The sequence below is a fragment of the Gorilla gorilla genome, chromosome 1, assembly GCF_029281585.2.
Source record: "Gorilla gorilla gorilla isolate KB3781 chromosome 1, NHGRI_mGorGor1-v2.1_pri, whole genome shotgun sequence".
Classification (NCBI taxonomy): domain Eukaryota; kingdom Metazoa; phylum Chordata; class Mammalia; order Primates; family Hominidae; genus Gorilla; species Gorilla gorilla.
Window position 1 is genome coordinate 125913894 of NC_073224.2, and position 13538 is coordinate 125927431.

The window sequence follows — 13538 nt, forward strand, 5'->3', positions numbered from 1 at the left end:
TCCTGAGTAGCTGGGATTACAGGCATGTACGTCGATGCCCAGCTCATTTTTGTATTTTTAGTAGAGATGAAGTTTTGCCATGTTGGCCAGGCTGGTCTCTAACTCCTGACTTCAAGTGATCCATCTGCCTTGGCCTCCCAAAGTGTTAGGATTACAGGCATGAGCCACCGTGCCCAGCTAAAGAGTTTTCTTTTCTTTTTCTTGTTTTTTTTGAGATGGAGTCTCACTCTGTCACCGAGGCTGGAGTGCAATGGCTCGATCTCTGCTCACTGCAAGCTCTGCCTCCTGGGTTCATGCCATTCTACTGCCTCAGCCTCCCAAGTAGCTGGGACTACAGGCACCCACCACCAAGCCCGGCTAATTTTTTGTATTTTTAGTACAGACGGGGTTTCACCGTGTTAGCCAGGATGGTCTCGATCTCCTGACCTTGTAAGCCACCCGCCTTGGCCTCCCAAAGTGCTGGGATTACAGGCGTGAGCCACCGCGCTCGGCCGCCAAGAGTTTTCTTTTTAATAAACAAAATTATAATAATGACAATAATCTGTTCTGAACTAAACGGCAGCAGTGTCTGAACACCAAGACTGTTTGCTTTATTAATAGGTGGCCACATTTTGTTTTGTGTCAGGAATCTGTTCATAACCAGATATTAGACAGAATTTTGGATTATTTGAATGATGGGTTGGCTCTGGAAGGAGCATGCTAAAGTTGGGTGACGCTATATAAGGGCTTCTTAGTCCACATTATTTCTCAAACCTCCATAAGTACATATACGTCTGGAGTAACAATAACTATTTCTTAGTTTATGGCAAGGTAACATCTGGTAAAATCCATTCATTTAGTCTACAAATATTCAAAGAAAACCTACTATATTCATTGTACTGATGAATAAGATACGATTCCTGCCTTATATGTATAATTTCGTAGAGACTATTATATACTAGACTGAACTCCAAGGTCAGGGTTTAGGTCTGTTTCAATTTCCATTTTATATCCAGGGATAGCACAGAATCAGCCTCATGGTAGGAGCTCAATAAATAACTGGTTGAATGGGCCAAGCGTGGTGGTTCACACCTGTGATCCCAGCACTTTGGGAGGCCGAGGCAGGTGGGTCACTTAAGGTCAGGAGTTGGAGAACCAGCCTGACCAACATGGTGAAACCCCGTTTCTACTAAATAAATCCAAAAATTAGCCAGGCGTGGTGGTGTGTGCCTGTAATCCCAGGACTCGGGAGGCTGAGGCAGGAGAATCTCTTGAACCTGGGAGGCAGAAGTTGCAGTGAGCCAAGATCGTGCCTTTGCACTCCAGCCTTGGCAACCAGAGTGAAACTCCATCTCAAAAAAAAAATTAGTTTAATGTCTAAATATATGAACAAAAATGTACATGATGTTAGCTTTCTAACACCAAGATGTATACCATTTTTTGACAATGACATTTTGTTTGTTAATCAAAATTACATCAAACATTTCTAACATCAGCCATCAATAACCCATATTTTAGCCAGGCCTGTGGGAAGTTAATTTTAATTTTTACTTCCTTTTCTTTCTTTTTTTTTTTTTTTGAGATGGAGTCTGGCTCTGTTGCCCAGGCTGGAGTGCAGTGGTGCGATCTCGGCTCACTGCAACCTCCTCCTCCTGGGTTCAAGCAATTCTCCTGCCTCAGCCTCCCAAGTAGCTGGGATTACAGACATGCGCCACCATACCTAGCTAATTTTTGTATTTTTAGTGGGGACGGGATTTCACCGTGTTGGTCAGGCTGGACTCAAAGTCCTGACCTCATGATCCACCAGCCTCGGCCTCCCAAATTGCTGGGATTTACAGGCACGAGCCACCGTGCCTGGACCATTTTTACTTCTTGTAATCAGACTGTGGCCTTCAGGGAAATTAACGCTGGGGAAAAAAGGATGATGTTTGAAAGAAAGGGATATTTAAATCAACACTATGAAGTTTTATTTAGAGGTTTTATTTAAAACGTGCTATTCTGAAGACAACTACAAAGTGTGTGCATGGTGGGGTTTTTTCATTTTATTTTATTTTTATTTTTTGGCAAATGCCAATTCAAAAATAGGAAGAGGCTGTGGGCAGAGTGGCTCCCGCCTGTAATTCCAATGTTTCAGGAGGCCGAGGCAAGAAGATTCATTGAGGTTACGAGTTCAAGACAAGCCTGGGAAACATAGTGAGTCCCCTTATCTACAAAAAATTTTAAAAATTAGCTGGGCATGGTGGTGTTTTCCTGTAGTCCTAGCCCCGCAGAAGGTTGAAGTGGGAGAACTGCTTGAGCCTAGGAGTTTGAGGTTACAGTGGGGTATGATCATGCCACTGCACTCCAGCGTGAGCGACAGAGCGAGACCCTGTCTCCAAAAAAAAAAAAAAAAAAAAGAAAAGCCATGTCACCATGCTATTTAAGATATAGCTTTTCTCTTTCTCTTTATCCTAAACATTTTCTCTTTTTTCAGAGTTAAAAGAGCTCTACTTGCCAGCTCCTGCATTATACATAAGTAGAAAGGAAGAAAGATGAGCTAAAGATCCTGGAAAGTAGAAAATCCAATTGTTATTCTGGATTCTAAACATTACCTGTGTGGCCTTGGATAAACTTGAATCTTTTCATATATAAATCAAGGGAAGTTGAATTAAATTATTTCTAACCCACCCTCCAGTTGAATATTCTGATTTCATCTGACAAACCCTCCCTCTTTTCATCCTTGTTGTGTGTGAAATGCTCCATCACTCATCACAGATGCTTAAAATAAAATAGCTCTCTCTCTCTGTATAGAATGTCTGCCTTTTTTTCTCCAGATAGTCATGGCACCATGTTGACATTTTAAAAATCCAGATGAAGAGACAAAGAAGGAAATAAATAACCCCCTATAATCCTATCACCAAAGGATTTTGTTATAATCTAATATTGCCTTTGTGTTCATTTTATGCATATTTCTTTTAAAAAAAATTGTGATCACTTTCTATTTAGTGTTTTGAAATCTGTTTTTCTTTTTGTTTTGAGACAGGGTCTTACTCTGTTGCCTATGCTGGAGTGCAGTGGTGCAATCATGGCGCACTGCAGCCTTGACCTCCCCAAGCTCAGGTGACTCCCTATATCCCGAGTAGCTGGGAATACAGGCATGCACTAGCATGCCTGGCTAATTTTTGCATTTTTGTAGAGAAGGTTTCACCATGTTGCCCAGACTGGTCTTGAATTCCTGGGATCAAGCAATCTGCCTGCCTCAGCCTCCCAAAGTGCTGGGATTACAGGCGTGAGCCACCACACCTGGCCCAATTTTTTGTATTTTTAGTAGAGACAAGGTTTCACCATGTTGGCCAGGATCGTCTCTATCTCTGGACCTCGTGATCCGCCCACCTAGGCCTCCCAAAGTGCTTGGATTACAGGCGTGAGCCATCAGGCCTGGCTTTTTTTTTTTTTTTTTTTTTTTGGAGACGAAGTCTCGCTCTTGTTGTCCAGGCTGGAGTGCAAGGGCGTGATCTCGGCTCACCACAACCTCTGCCTCCTGGGTTCAAGCGATTCCCCTGCCTCAGCCTCCTGAGTAACTGGGATTACAGGCGTGCGCCGCCACACCACGCCTTCTATTTTGTATTTTTAGTAGAGACAGGGTTTTTCCATGTTGGTCAGGCTGGTCTTGAACTGCTGACCTCAGGTGATCTGCCCGCCTTGGCCTCTCAAAGTGCTGGAATTACAGGTATGAGCCACCATGCCCAGCCAATAAAATATTTTTAATAAAAGATTAATACTTGGTTAATTTATTCATTGAAACATTAACAAACCTTAAACATTGGTAGGTTAATATTGGACAAATTGGAAGAATATTAGCACATTGACAGTATTCCTTTTTTTTGAGATGGAGTCTCACTCTGTTGCCCAGGCTGGAGTGCAGTGGCACAATCTCGGCTCAAGGCAACCTCCACCTCCCGGGTTCAAGCAATTCTTCTGCCTCAGCCTCCCAAATAGCTGAGATTACAGGCGCCTGCCACCACGTGTGGCTAATTTTTTTGTGTGTATTTTTAGTAGAGACGGTGTTTCACCACATTGGCCAGGCTGGTCTTGAACTCCTGAACTCAAGTGATTCGCCTACCTCGGTCTCATAAAGCGCTGGGTTTACAGGCATGAGCAACTGCGCCTGGCCAATATTATATTTTTAAATGTAAAACTACTAGGATTTGAATATCAAAACTGTGGTGGCAGAAAAAAGCATTTACATTCACTTGCATATCCCTAGAATTGGACTCATCAGATAACAATGGCTTACTAGCTAGGTAAGTAAAAGGTAAATACTTTGGAAGTGGCTACCTTCATTAGAACTTTTTAGTCCTTAGAAGAAAAACCAATCCAGAAAAACTGGAAACCTACAGAACCCCCTTGCTGGGCTCTGACTTACTGGCTAAGCAGGTTATTGTTGATAGTTGACCATTCAAAAGAACAACTTGTTAGCCATGTGTTAAATAACAATGCACATCTTCACATAATTTATTGCCCCTTTACCTTGTTCTGAGACTTTATTCTTTTCTAAGCCTGTATTTATTATAACTCTCTTTTAATTTTTTTTTTTTTGTTTGAGACAGAGTCTTACTCTGTCGCACGGGCTGGAGTGCAGTGATCCAGTCTCGGCTCACTGCAACCTCTGCCTCCCGGGTTCAAGCGATTCTTCTGCCTCAGCCTCCTGAGTAGCTGGGATTACAGGTGCACACCACCATGCCCAGCTAATTTTTGTATTTTTAGTAGAGACGGGGTTTTACCATGTTGGTCAGGCTGGCCTCAAACTCCTGACCTTGTGATCTGCCCACTTGACCTCCCAAAGTACTGGGACTACAGGTGTGAGCCACCACGCCCAGCCTCATTGTTCTTTTTCCTGTTGTTTGAGGAGGTGAGGTGAATGGCTGGGGAACTGGGTGCAAGATTTCCTTTTCATTGTATATATATACCTTTTGAATTTTGTCCCATGTAAAGGAATAATTTAAAAACAGAATTACAAAAATCTTACTAATTAGTAGTCCAATGTTGGATAAGATTGGAGTAACTGCACTGCACATAGTAGGTATTCAATAAAGATGGAATGAATGAATAAATGAATAGATGGATGAATTAAGTGAAATGACTGAATAAGTATCTTAAATCTATATTTTGATTACTAAAGCTTTCTGGAATTGTGAAATTTCATAACTGTATGAGACTTAATGTCTTTTTTTTTCTTTGAGATGGAGTCTCACTCTGTCATCCAGGTTGGAGTACAGTGGTGCAATCTCGGCTCACTGTAGACAGGGTTTCACCACATTGCCCAGGCTGGTCTCGAACTCCTGACCTTGTGATTCGCCCACCTCGGCCTCCTAAAGTGCTGGGATTACAGGCGTGAGCCACTGCACCTGGCTTAAATGTCTTTTTAAGAACAGAAATAGGTCTGAATTGGGAGAAAAAAACTATTGTCACTTTGTTAGATTTCTAAGTCTAAGCCATTAGTCTTTATTACATCATAAAGGATGAAGAAATATATTTTTATATATGCCTACATTTGCTGAGGAGGCTAGTCCTGATCAATATTTTTCTGAAATATGGTGAAAGGTAGAGCAGACTTCAAGTCAACATTTTTACTGCCTCTCCTACTTCAGTGAAGCTAACATCAAGGGCTTATACTAAGTGCAAAGTTACCTTTGATTTTGTTTACTGGTCTATGTCCTAAGATAGGCAATGCAGCTACCTACTGTATATTCAGATCAAGTCCTGGGGACTAGCATGGTTCTAAAATGTTGACGGCTTCCTGGAGACAAACTGATAAAGAGAAAACACTGGAATTCTAGTTATTTTTGTTGGGAAGATGAAGGCTGAGTTGCGGAATTTATTGCAGCATAGATTCTTAAAAGTTTTGCTAGATAAATAAAGACAACCAGATAAAAGTGGTTTTAGATTGAGCAACTCGATGTAAAATGCTTACAACAGTGCCTGGAACAGAGTATGTGCTTTAAATGTTAGCTGCTATTTATTATCATCATTATTACACTGACACTCACCATTTTATACCAACAAATAATTTAACAGCCATACATATACATCTATACAAATCAATCTGTATGATACTGAGAGAAGAAATAGCTCTTTTTGTAGCAAATTTATAGTGATACATTTTGAAGAATGAAAGACAGAAAGTTAAATTGTTACAGAAAAAAATACTCCCTTTCTTTGAGGAAATGTTCTTTGCTAGTTCGGTTGGAGCTCTGCATCGAACGTTGAGAAAAGTTTATGGTCTATGGTTTTCCAAACAAGTTAAAAACAGAAATAACAATACCTAAGATAACAAACAGGCACCAATTATACAGTAATAATTTATTGCTTTTCAACAATTCTGGTGTGATAAAATTTAACTGAACCAAACTCCCCATGTATTTTGAATGTGAGAATCAAGCTTCCCAGGGAAGTCAGATACTTGAGACAGGACCTATAAAGTATCCTCCTTTTTAAATTTTTTTCCAGGTGAAGGTAGAATGCCAAGAGAGGCTGAGAAAAACAAATAACCAGCTGCCTACAGACCTGCCTTCATAGGAATGGCCTTTGCCTTCATCTATGTGTGCCTCCATTTCTGAATGCCTTATTTCTGGATACCTTCCAGTCTATAAAAACAAAGGGAGGATAGATAAAAAAAGAACTGTACTACACTTGTACTGGACAATCAAGAGGTGAAAAATGTTCTTTAGTGAGTTAAAATCGTTTTGCAATCTCTTTGAAAGAAGCAGGCAAAAATCTTGAAAAAGTCCAAATTCTTAGTAGAGATTGTCTTAGAAAGGTTAACTTTTCACGTTGGCAGGAAGTAATACCGAAACACTAACGCAAAATTTAAACTTATCTCCAATGTGTAGATAGAAAAATCTATCCACGGGGCATTAGGCCTTTCTTATTTACCTTAAAATATACTGTTTCCCTCCTTCCTCCTAGCATTCTCTCCTAGGAAAAGGTTCTATGGCTTTTGCATTCTTTTTTTTTTTTTTTTAAGAGACAAGGTCTTGCTACATTGCCCAGGCTGGTCTTAAACTCCTGTCCTCAAGGGATCCTCCCACCTGAACTTCTTTTTTCAGACAGAGTCTCGCTCTGTCGTCCAGGCTGGAGTAGTGTCATGATCTTGGCTCACTGCAACCTCCACCTCCTGGGCTCAAGCGATTCTCCTTCCTCAGCCACCGAAGTAGCTGGGATTAAAGGCGCCTGCCACCACACCCAGCTAATTTTTGTATTTTTAGTACAGACAGGGTTTCACTATGTTGGCCACGCTGGTCTTAAACTCCTAACCTCAAGTCATCTGCCTGCCTTGGCCTCCCAAGGTGCTGGGATTACAGGTGTGAGCTACCGCCCCCAGCCCTGAATTCTTTTTTTGTTTGTTTTCTTGAGATAAGGTCTTGCTCTGTTGCCCAGTCTGGAGCGCAGTGGTGTGATCAAAGCTCAGTGTAACCTCAAACACATGAGCCCAAATGACTCTCCTGCCTCAGCCTCCCAAGTAGCTAGGACAACAGAAGTGTGCCACCATGCCCTGCTAATTTTTAATTTTTTTGTAGAGACAGGGTCTTGCCACTTTGCCCAGGTTGGTCTCAAACTCCTTGGCTCAAGAGATTTCCTGCCTTGTGAATCACTGAGCAGACCCCAGCATGCATTCTTCTAATTTTTTTAAATTTATTTTTTATTATTTTTTAAGTTTAAAGGAATGTTAAATTCCACATTCTTTTTTTTTTTTTTTTTTTTTTTGGAGATGGAGTCTTACTCTGTTGCCCAGGCTGGAATGCAGTGGCGAGATCTCGGCTCACTGCAATCTCTGCCTCCCAGGTTCAAGACATTCTCCTACCTCAGCCTCCTGAGTAGCTGGGATTACAGGTACCCACCACCTGGCCCAGCTAATCTTTGTATTTTAGTAGAGATGGGGTTTCATCATGTTGGCCAGGCTGGTCTTGAACTCCTGCCTCAGCCAGCATGCATTCTTAATAGTAGACAATACATTAGGAGTTTGGAATGCCTGAATGTTTATCTATTAAAAAAAATTTTTTTTGAGACAGGGTCTTGCTCTATCACCCAGGCTGGAGTGCAGTGGCATGATCATAGCTCATTGCAGCCTCAACCTCCTGAGATCAAGCAATCTTCCCATCTGGGCCTCCCAAAGCTGATACTACATGTGTGCCACCACATGCAGCTAATTGTTTTTTTTTTTTTCTTTTAAAGAAACGGGGTCTGGCTATGTTGGCCAGACTAGTCTCAAACTCCAAGGCTCAAGCAATCATCCTGCCTTGGCCTCCCAAAGCGCTGGGACTACAGGCATGAGCCACTGCTCCTGGTTGAAATACTTTAATTTTAAAGTACAAAGATCGCATACATTTTTGCTTGAGGTTCTTAGTGCTTCAAGAGATCCACCAAAATCCTAGAGGAATCCTTTCCGTGAATTGGTAAAGCTTGTGAATATGTAATGTTAAAAAAACATAAGAGATGTAGGTATTCCAGAGAAGGTAGAGCAAGATAAAGATTTTAACTTACAAGCCAATGATTTTTTTTTTTCCCTAAGAGACAGTCTCGCTCTGTCACCCAGGCTGGAGTGCAGTGGCGCCATCTCAGCTCACTGCGATCTCTGCCTCCTGGGTTCAAGCGATTCTCCTGCCTTAGCCTCCTGAGTAGCTGGGACTATAGGTGTGCACCACAATGCCCAGCTAATTTTTGTATTTTTAGTAAGGATGGGGTTTTACTATGTTGGCCAGGCTGGTTTTGAACTCCTGACCTCAGATGGATCCGCCTGCCTTGGCCTCCCAGAGTGCTGGGATTACAGGCATGAGCCACCGTGCCCAGCTGCCACTGATTTTTCCAAAGTAATTATGCATCCCTGGGAAGGAAATAGGAAATGAAACGTTTTGTATATAATTTGGATTTGTAGGTGGCCTTTCTAAGTAATTTATTAGAAGGTAAACAATAATTATGTAGAAAGAACCTGGTTGGTAAATATAATAATTATGAAACCTTATTAATTTTTTTTTTTTTTTTGAGACGGGGTCTCACTATGTCGCTCAGGCTGGAGTGCAGAGGTGTGATCTTGGCTCACTGCAAGCTCCGGCTCCCAGGTTCACGCCATTCTCCTGTCTCAGCCTCCTGAGTAGCTGGGACTACAGGCGCCTGCCACCACGCCTGGCGAATTTTTTTTTGTATTTTTAGTAGAGACGGGGTTTCACCATGTTAGCCAGCATGGTCTCGATCTCTTGACCTCGTGATCCACCCGCCTTGGCCTCCCAAAGTGCTGGGATTACAGGCATGAGCCACCGCACCCAGCAGAAACCTTACTAATTTACATTAATTAGCAGGAAAGCTGAATTAAAAAGAGGTCTGAATCATAGAATTACTAAAACTGCTCCCCCTTAATCTACCTGCCTCTCCTCCATCTCCATGTTATTCTGCACAGTTTACCAAGTGGAAGGAAGAAGTGCTTTTTATTTTTTTAATTAATTTTTTTTTTTTGAGATGGAGTCTCGCTCTGTCACCCAGGCTAGAGTGCAGTGGCACGATCTCGGCTCACTGCAACCTCTGCCTCCCTGGTTCAAACAATTCTCCTGCCTCAGCCCCCCAAGTAGCTGGGACTACAGGCGCACTACCACATCTGGCTAATTTTTTTGTATTTTTAGTAGAGATTGCGTTTCACCATGTTGGCCATGCTTGTCTTGAACTCCTGACCTCAAGTGACCCGCCCACCTCAGCCTCTCAAAGAGCTGGGATTATAGGCGTGAGCCACCACGCCTGGCCAAGAAGTGCTTTATATGAAGAAGAAACAGCCTGTACAAAGGTTCAGCGTTGGGACTATGAAACAGTTCTGCATTTTCCTGCCTCATCATCCTCCTCATCCCCATCCTTTCCTATAACATCAAGATTTTGAACAAAATAAATGAATCAAAATAATCTAGCACTTAAGAACAGAAGCTAGGAATTAAGTAGACCTAGATTTAAATATCAGTTTTATAGTATTTATAAACTACAAATTACCCAATTTTGACTAAGCATAATTTAGTGATATCCCTATAAGTTCTGGCAGATGGAATAAGATTGCCCTAGGTTCTTGGTGAAGGCCTTTGTTTAGAAGCATGGTTCCAGTGACTGAGAATTCCCCCACTAACTCCTGTAGTCCAGACTTCCCTCATTCCACTGGATTCTGTTAAATGGTCTTGGTAGCCTGAATTATGCACTCCCACGTTATGGTTAAAGCATACTTGGGCTGTGTTTCATTCATGATATGGTCTTCCCTGGGTTGATCAAATGAGTAACTGGTGAAACAAATGAAATACATATGATAGAGTTAGAAAGCTCCCAGGTTGACTATCTTTGAATTGGAAACAGGAGCAAAACCCCATTATCTAGCCCATCTGAGCCTAATGGGAACATGAGATGAAGGCCATACCTAATCCTCTGCTTGGATGGCTACACTGATATGTTACCCATTTGCAATGTATGGTTTTGTGCTTCTCACTGACCTCTTGTGTGGCATGTAACATCTCCAGATTCTAGCTCCTGCTGTGACTATAGTAAGTGTACATGTGACAAGGTAATGAGCTATGTGTGCAGGGGGAAATGGGGTAGTGGTGAAAACAATGGCTGCAAGCAGAATGGTGTATTCTGAGCTTGTTGAGTTACTATCCTTTTGGTTTTGGGGTAACTGAGTAGACTAGCTGTCCTAGTAGGTAGCATAGAACAAAGAGTATTCCTTGGCCAGGCGCAGTGGCTCACACTTGTAATCCCAGCACATTGGGAGGCCGAGGCAGGCAGATAACCTGAGTTCAGGTGTTTGAGACCAGCCTGGCCAACATGGTGAAACCTCGTCTCTACTAAAAATATAAAAATTAGCCAGGCGTGTTGGCAGGCACCTATAATCCCAGCTACTGGGGAGGCTGAGGCAGGAGAATTACTTGAACCTGGGAGGCAGAGGTTGCAGTGAACCAAGATCCCAAGATCGCGCCATTGCACTCCAGCCTGGTGACAAGAGTGAAGTAAAAAAAAAAAAAAAAAAGGAGCAGAGTATTCCTACAAGATTTCCAGTTTCTTTCTTGCTATTAAATTAGAGGTGGTAAACAGTAAGAGGTATATGTATATCTCTAAGACTGTAAAGAGGACTCTCCCAAAGCAGTATAAAACTAAAGGCCTCAGACTGAGGCCATGAATTTAAGACACTAGGGAAAAAAGAACTTGTCCATTTAGCGGTGCAGTGTGGGGCTGAAGGCTGTTTAGTGCAAAAAATGAAGTGAGCCATTTCAGCCACTGTGGCCACGGTGACAAAAATGGAACCGTGGGTCTTGGATAGGGGGAAATTATGAAGTTGTACGGAAATCCACCAGGTCTCTTTTTTTATTTTATTTTATTATTATTATACTTTAAGTTTTAGGGTACATGTGCACAATGTGCAGGTTGGTTACATATGTATACATGTGCCATGCTGGTGTGCTGCACCCATTAACTCGTCATTTAGCATTAGGTATATCTCCTAAAGCTATCCCTCCCCCCTCCCCCACCAACCAGGTCTCTTAAACTCAGATCCTCATCTGCCAAAAGTAACAACGAAAGGACTGTCTCCATACAGGGATGGGACTGCCAAAATGACCCTCATTCTGATATTCAACTTTTCCTTGGGGATCTTTCATAAATCACCCTTGGCACCGGGAGGAAGCATTCTGCTATCTTTTTTTTTTTTTTTTTTTTGAGACGGAGTCTTACTCTGTCGTTGGACTGCAGTGACGCGATCTCAACTCACTGCAACCTCTGCCTCTGGGGTTCAAGCGATTCTCCTGCCTCAGCCTCCCAAGTAGCTGTGATTACAGATGCCTGCCACCATGCCCGACTAATTTTTGTATTTTTTTTTTTTTTTAGCAGAGATGGGGTTTCACCATGTTGGCCAGGCTAGTCTCAAACTCTTGATCTCAAGTGATCCACCGAACTCAGCCTTCTCGGATTACAGGCGTGAGCCACCACGGCCGGCTCTACCTATCTCTTTGTTTTTGAGATGGGGAATTTCACTCTTGTTGCCCAGGATGGAGTGCAATGGCACGATCTGGGCTCACCACAACCTCCGCCTTCTGGGTTCAAGTGATTCTCCTGCCTCAGCCTCCCAAGTAGCTGGGATTACAGGCCTGTGCCACCACGCCTGGCTAATTTTGTATTTTTAGTAGAGACGCGGTTTCTCCATGTTGGTCAGGCTGGTCTCGAACTCCAGACCTCAGGTGATCCGCCCGCCTCGGCCTCCCAAAGTGCTGGGATTACAGGCGTGAACCACCGCGCCTGGCTGGCTCTACCTATTTCTTAAATACTGCAGCAGAGACTATGCTGAAATAGACCGGTCTGCTGGCTGCCATGTTTTGTTTGCCCCACCCCACATCCGCCTGCCTAGTCCTTTTTTTTTTTTTGAGACAGAGTGTCGCTCTGTCACCCAGGCTGGAGTGTAGTGGCGCGATCTTGGCTCACTGCAAGCTCTGCCTCCCAGGTTCACGCCATCCTCCTGCCTCAGCCTCCAGAGTAGCTGCGCCCGGCGCCCGCCACCACGCCCAGCTAATTTTTCCTATTTTTTAGTAGAGACGGGGTTTCACCGTGTTAGCCAGGATGGTCTCAATCTCCTGACCTCGTGATCTGCCTGCCTCGGCCTCCCAAAGTGCTGGGATTACAGGCGTGAGCCACCGCGCCCAGGCGCCTAGTCCTTATTTTCTAACTCCCACACAATTTTTTGTTGTTGTTGGTTCCTCCTTTATATTAATTAAAAATAAAGTTAGGAGTTTTAAGAATTCTATTTTTCTTCTGAATTAATGAATAATGTATTATGTAGAAATGTCAAGCAAGTTTGGGCTGTTATTAGTGCTGTATAGGGTACTGCTTCATGAAGTACATTGTAAATGCTTGAATTTGGATGCCTAGAAGGGTGTGGCACTCCTTTTCCTCCATACTGCTTATCATTTCTTGTTGACTTACACTGGGCTAATTAACTTTTTCTTGGTCCTTAAATGCTTCTCAGTTTGGATCCTTGATTTAGATTAAACTTGATTGACGGAAGTTCAGGAACAGACTTACAAAATATGAGTGTTTACTTTCATTTTTGGTTCTCCTGGAGTAGGCAGCTCTGTGACAGAAGCTATTTCCCCTGATCAGTGAGAAGGGCCTTCAACAATTCTTAACTCTTCCAAGTTCAGATGTAAAAAGGCATATCCAGAAGTGCCACCTTCCATCTATTCCATGTTCCAAGTTTTTCTGGTGAGGATTCTCTTTTTCTTTGAATGACTGATAATGAGAACACCTACTATATAGAGGGAAACCTTTATACCCTACCCACAGGGTATGGCCTTATTCCATGACTGCAAAAAAAAAAAAAAAAAAACTTATCAGAGTGCAATAATAGGTATAACATCTGAACCCATGATTTGTGCAAAAGGTAAGACAGAGGGAGGGTAGGGAGGAAGGCTTCACTCTAATATGCAGCTCAGAAGTAGGTTTGGTAGCTACTGGACCTCACCTTGGCACAGGTGTCACAGGTATTGTGTGGTGCAGGGATTCATGGCAGATTT

General features: G+C 42.7%; 1 long non-coding RNA gene across 2 annotated transcripts in view; it reads right to left on the minus strand.

The window, feature by feature from the left end:
- Nucleotides 1-13538, minus strand: part of LOC109025592 (uncharacterized) — a 79194-nt gene that overhangs the window by 54439 nt on the left and 11217 nt on the right. Inside the window, exon 3 of one of the 2 annotated variants that reach the window (XR_002004526.3) lies at nt 7717-13328. The exons of the other annotated variant lie outside the window; for it this stretch is intronic. This is a non-coding gene — a long non-coding RNA (uncharacterized lncRNA). Of the gene's footprint in view, nt 1-7716; nt 13329-13538 lie in introns of those variants that run through there. 2 annotated transcript variants of the gene reach the window in all.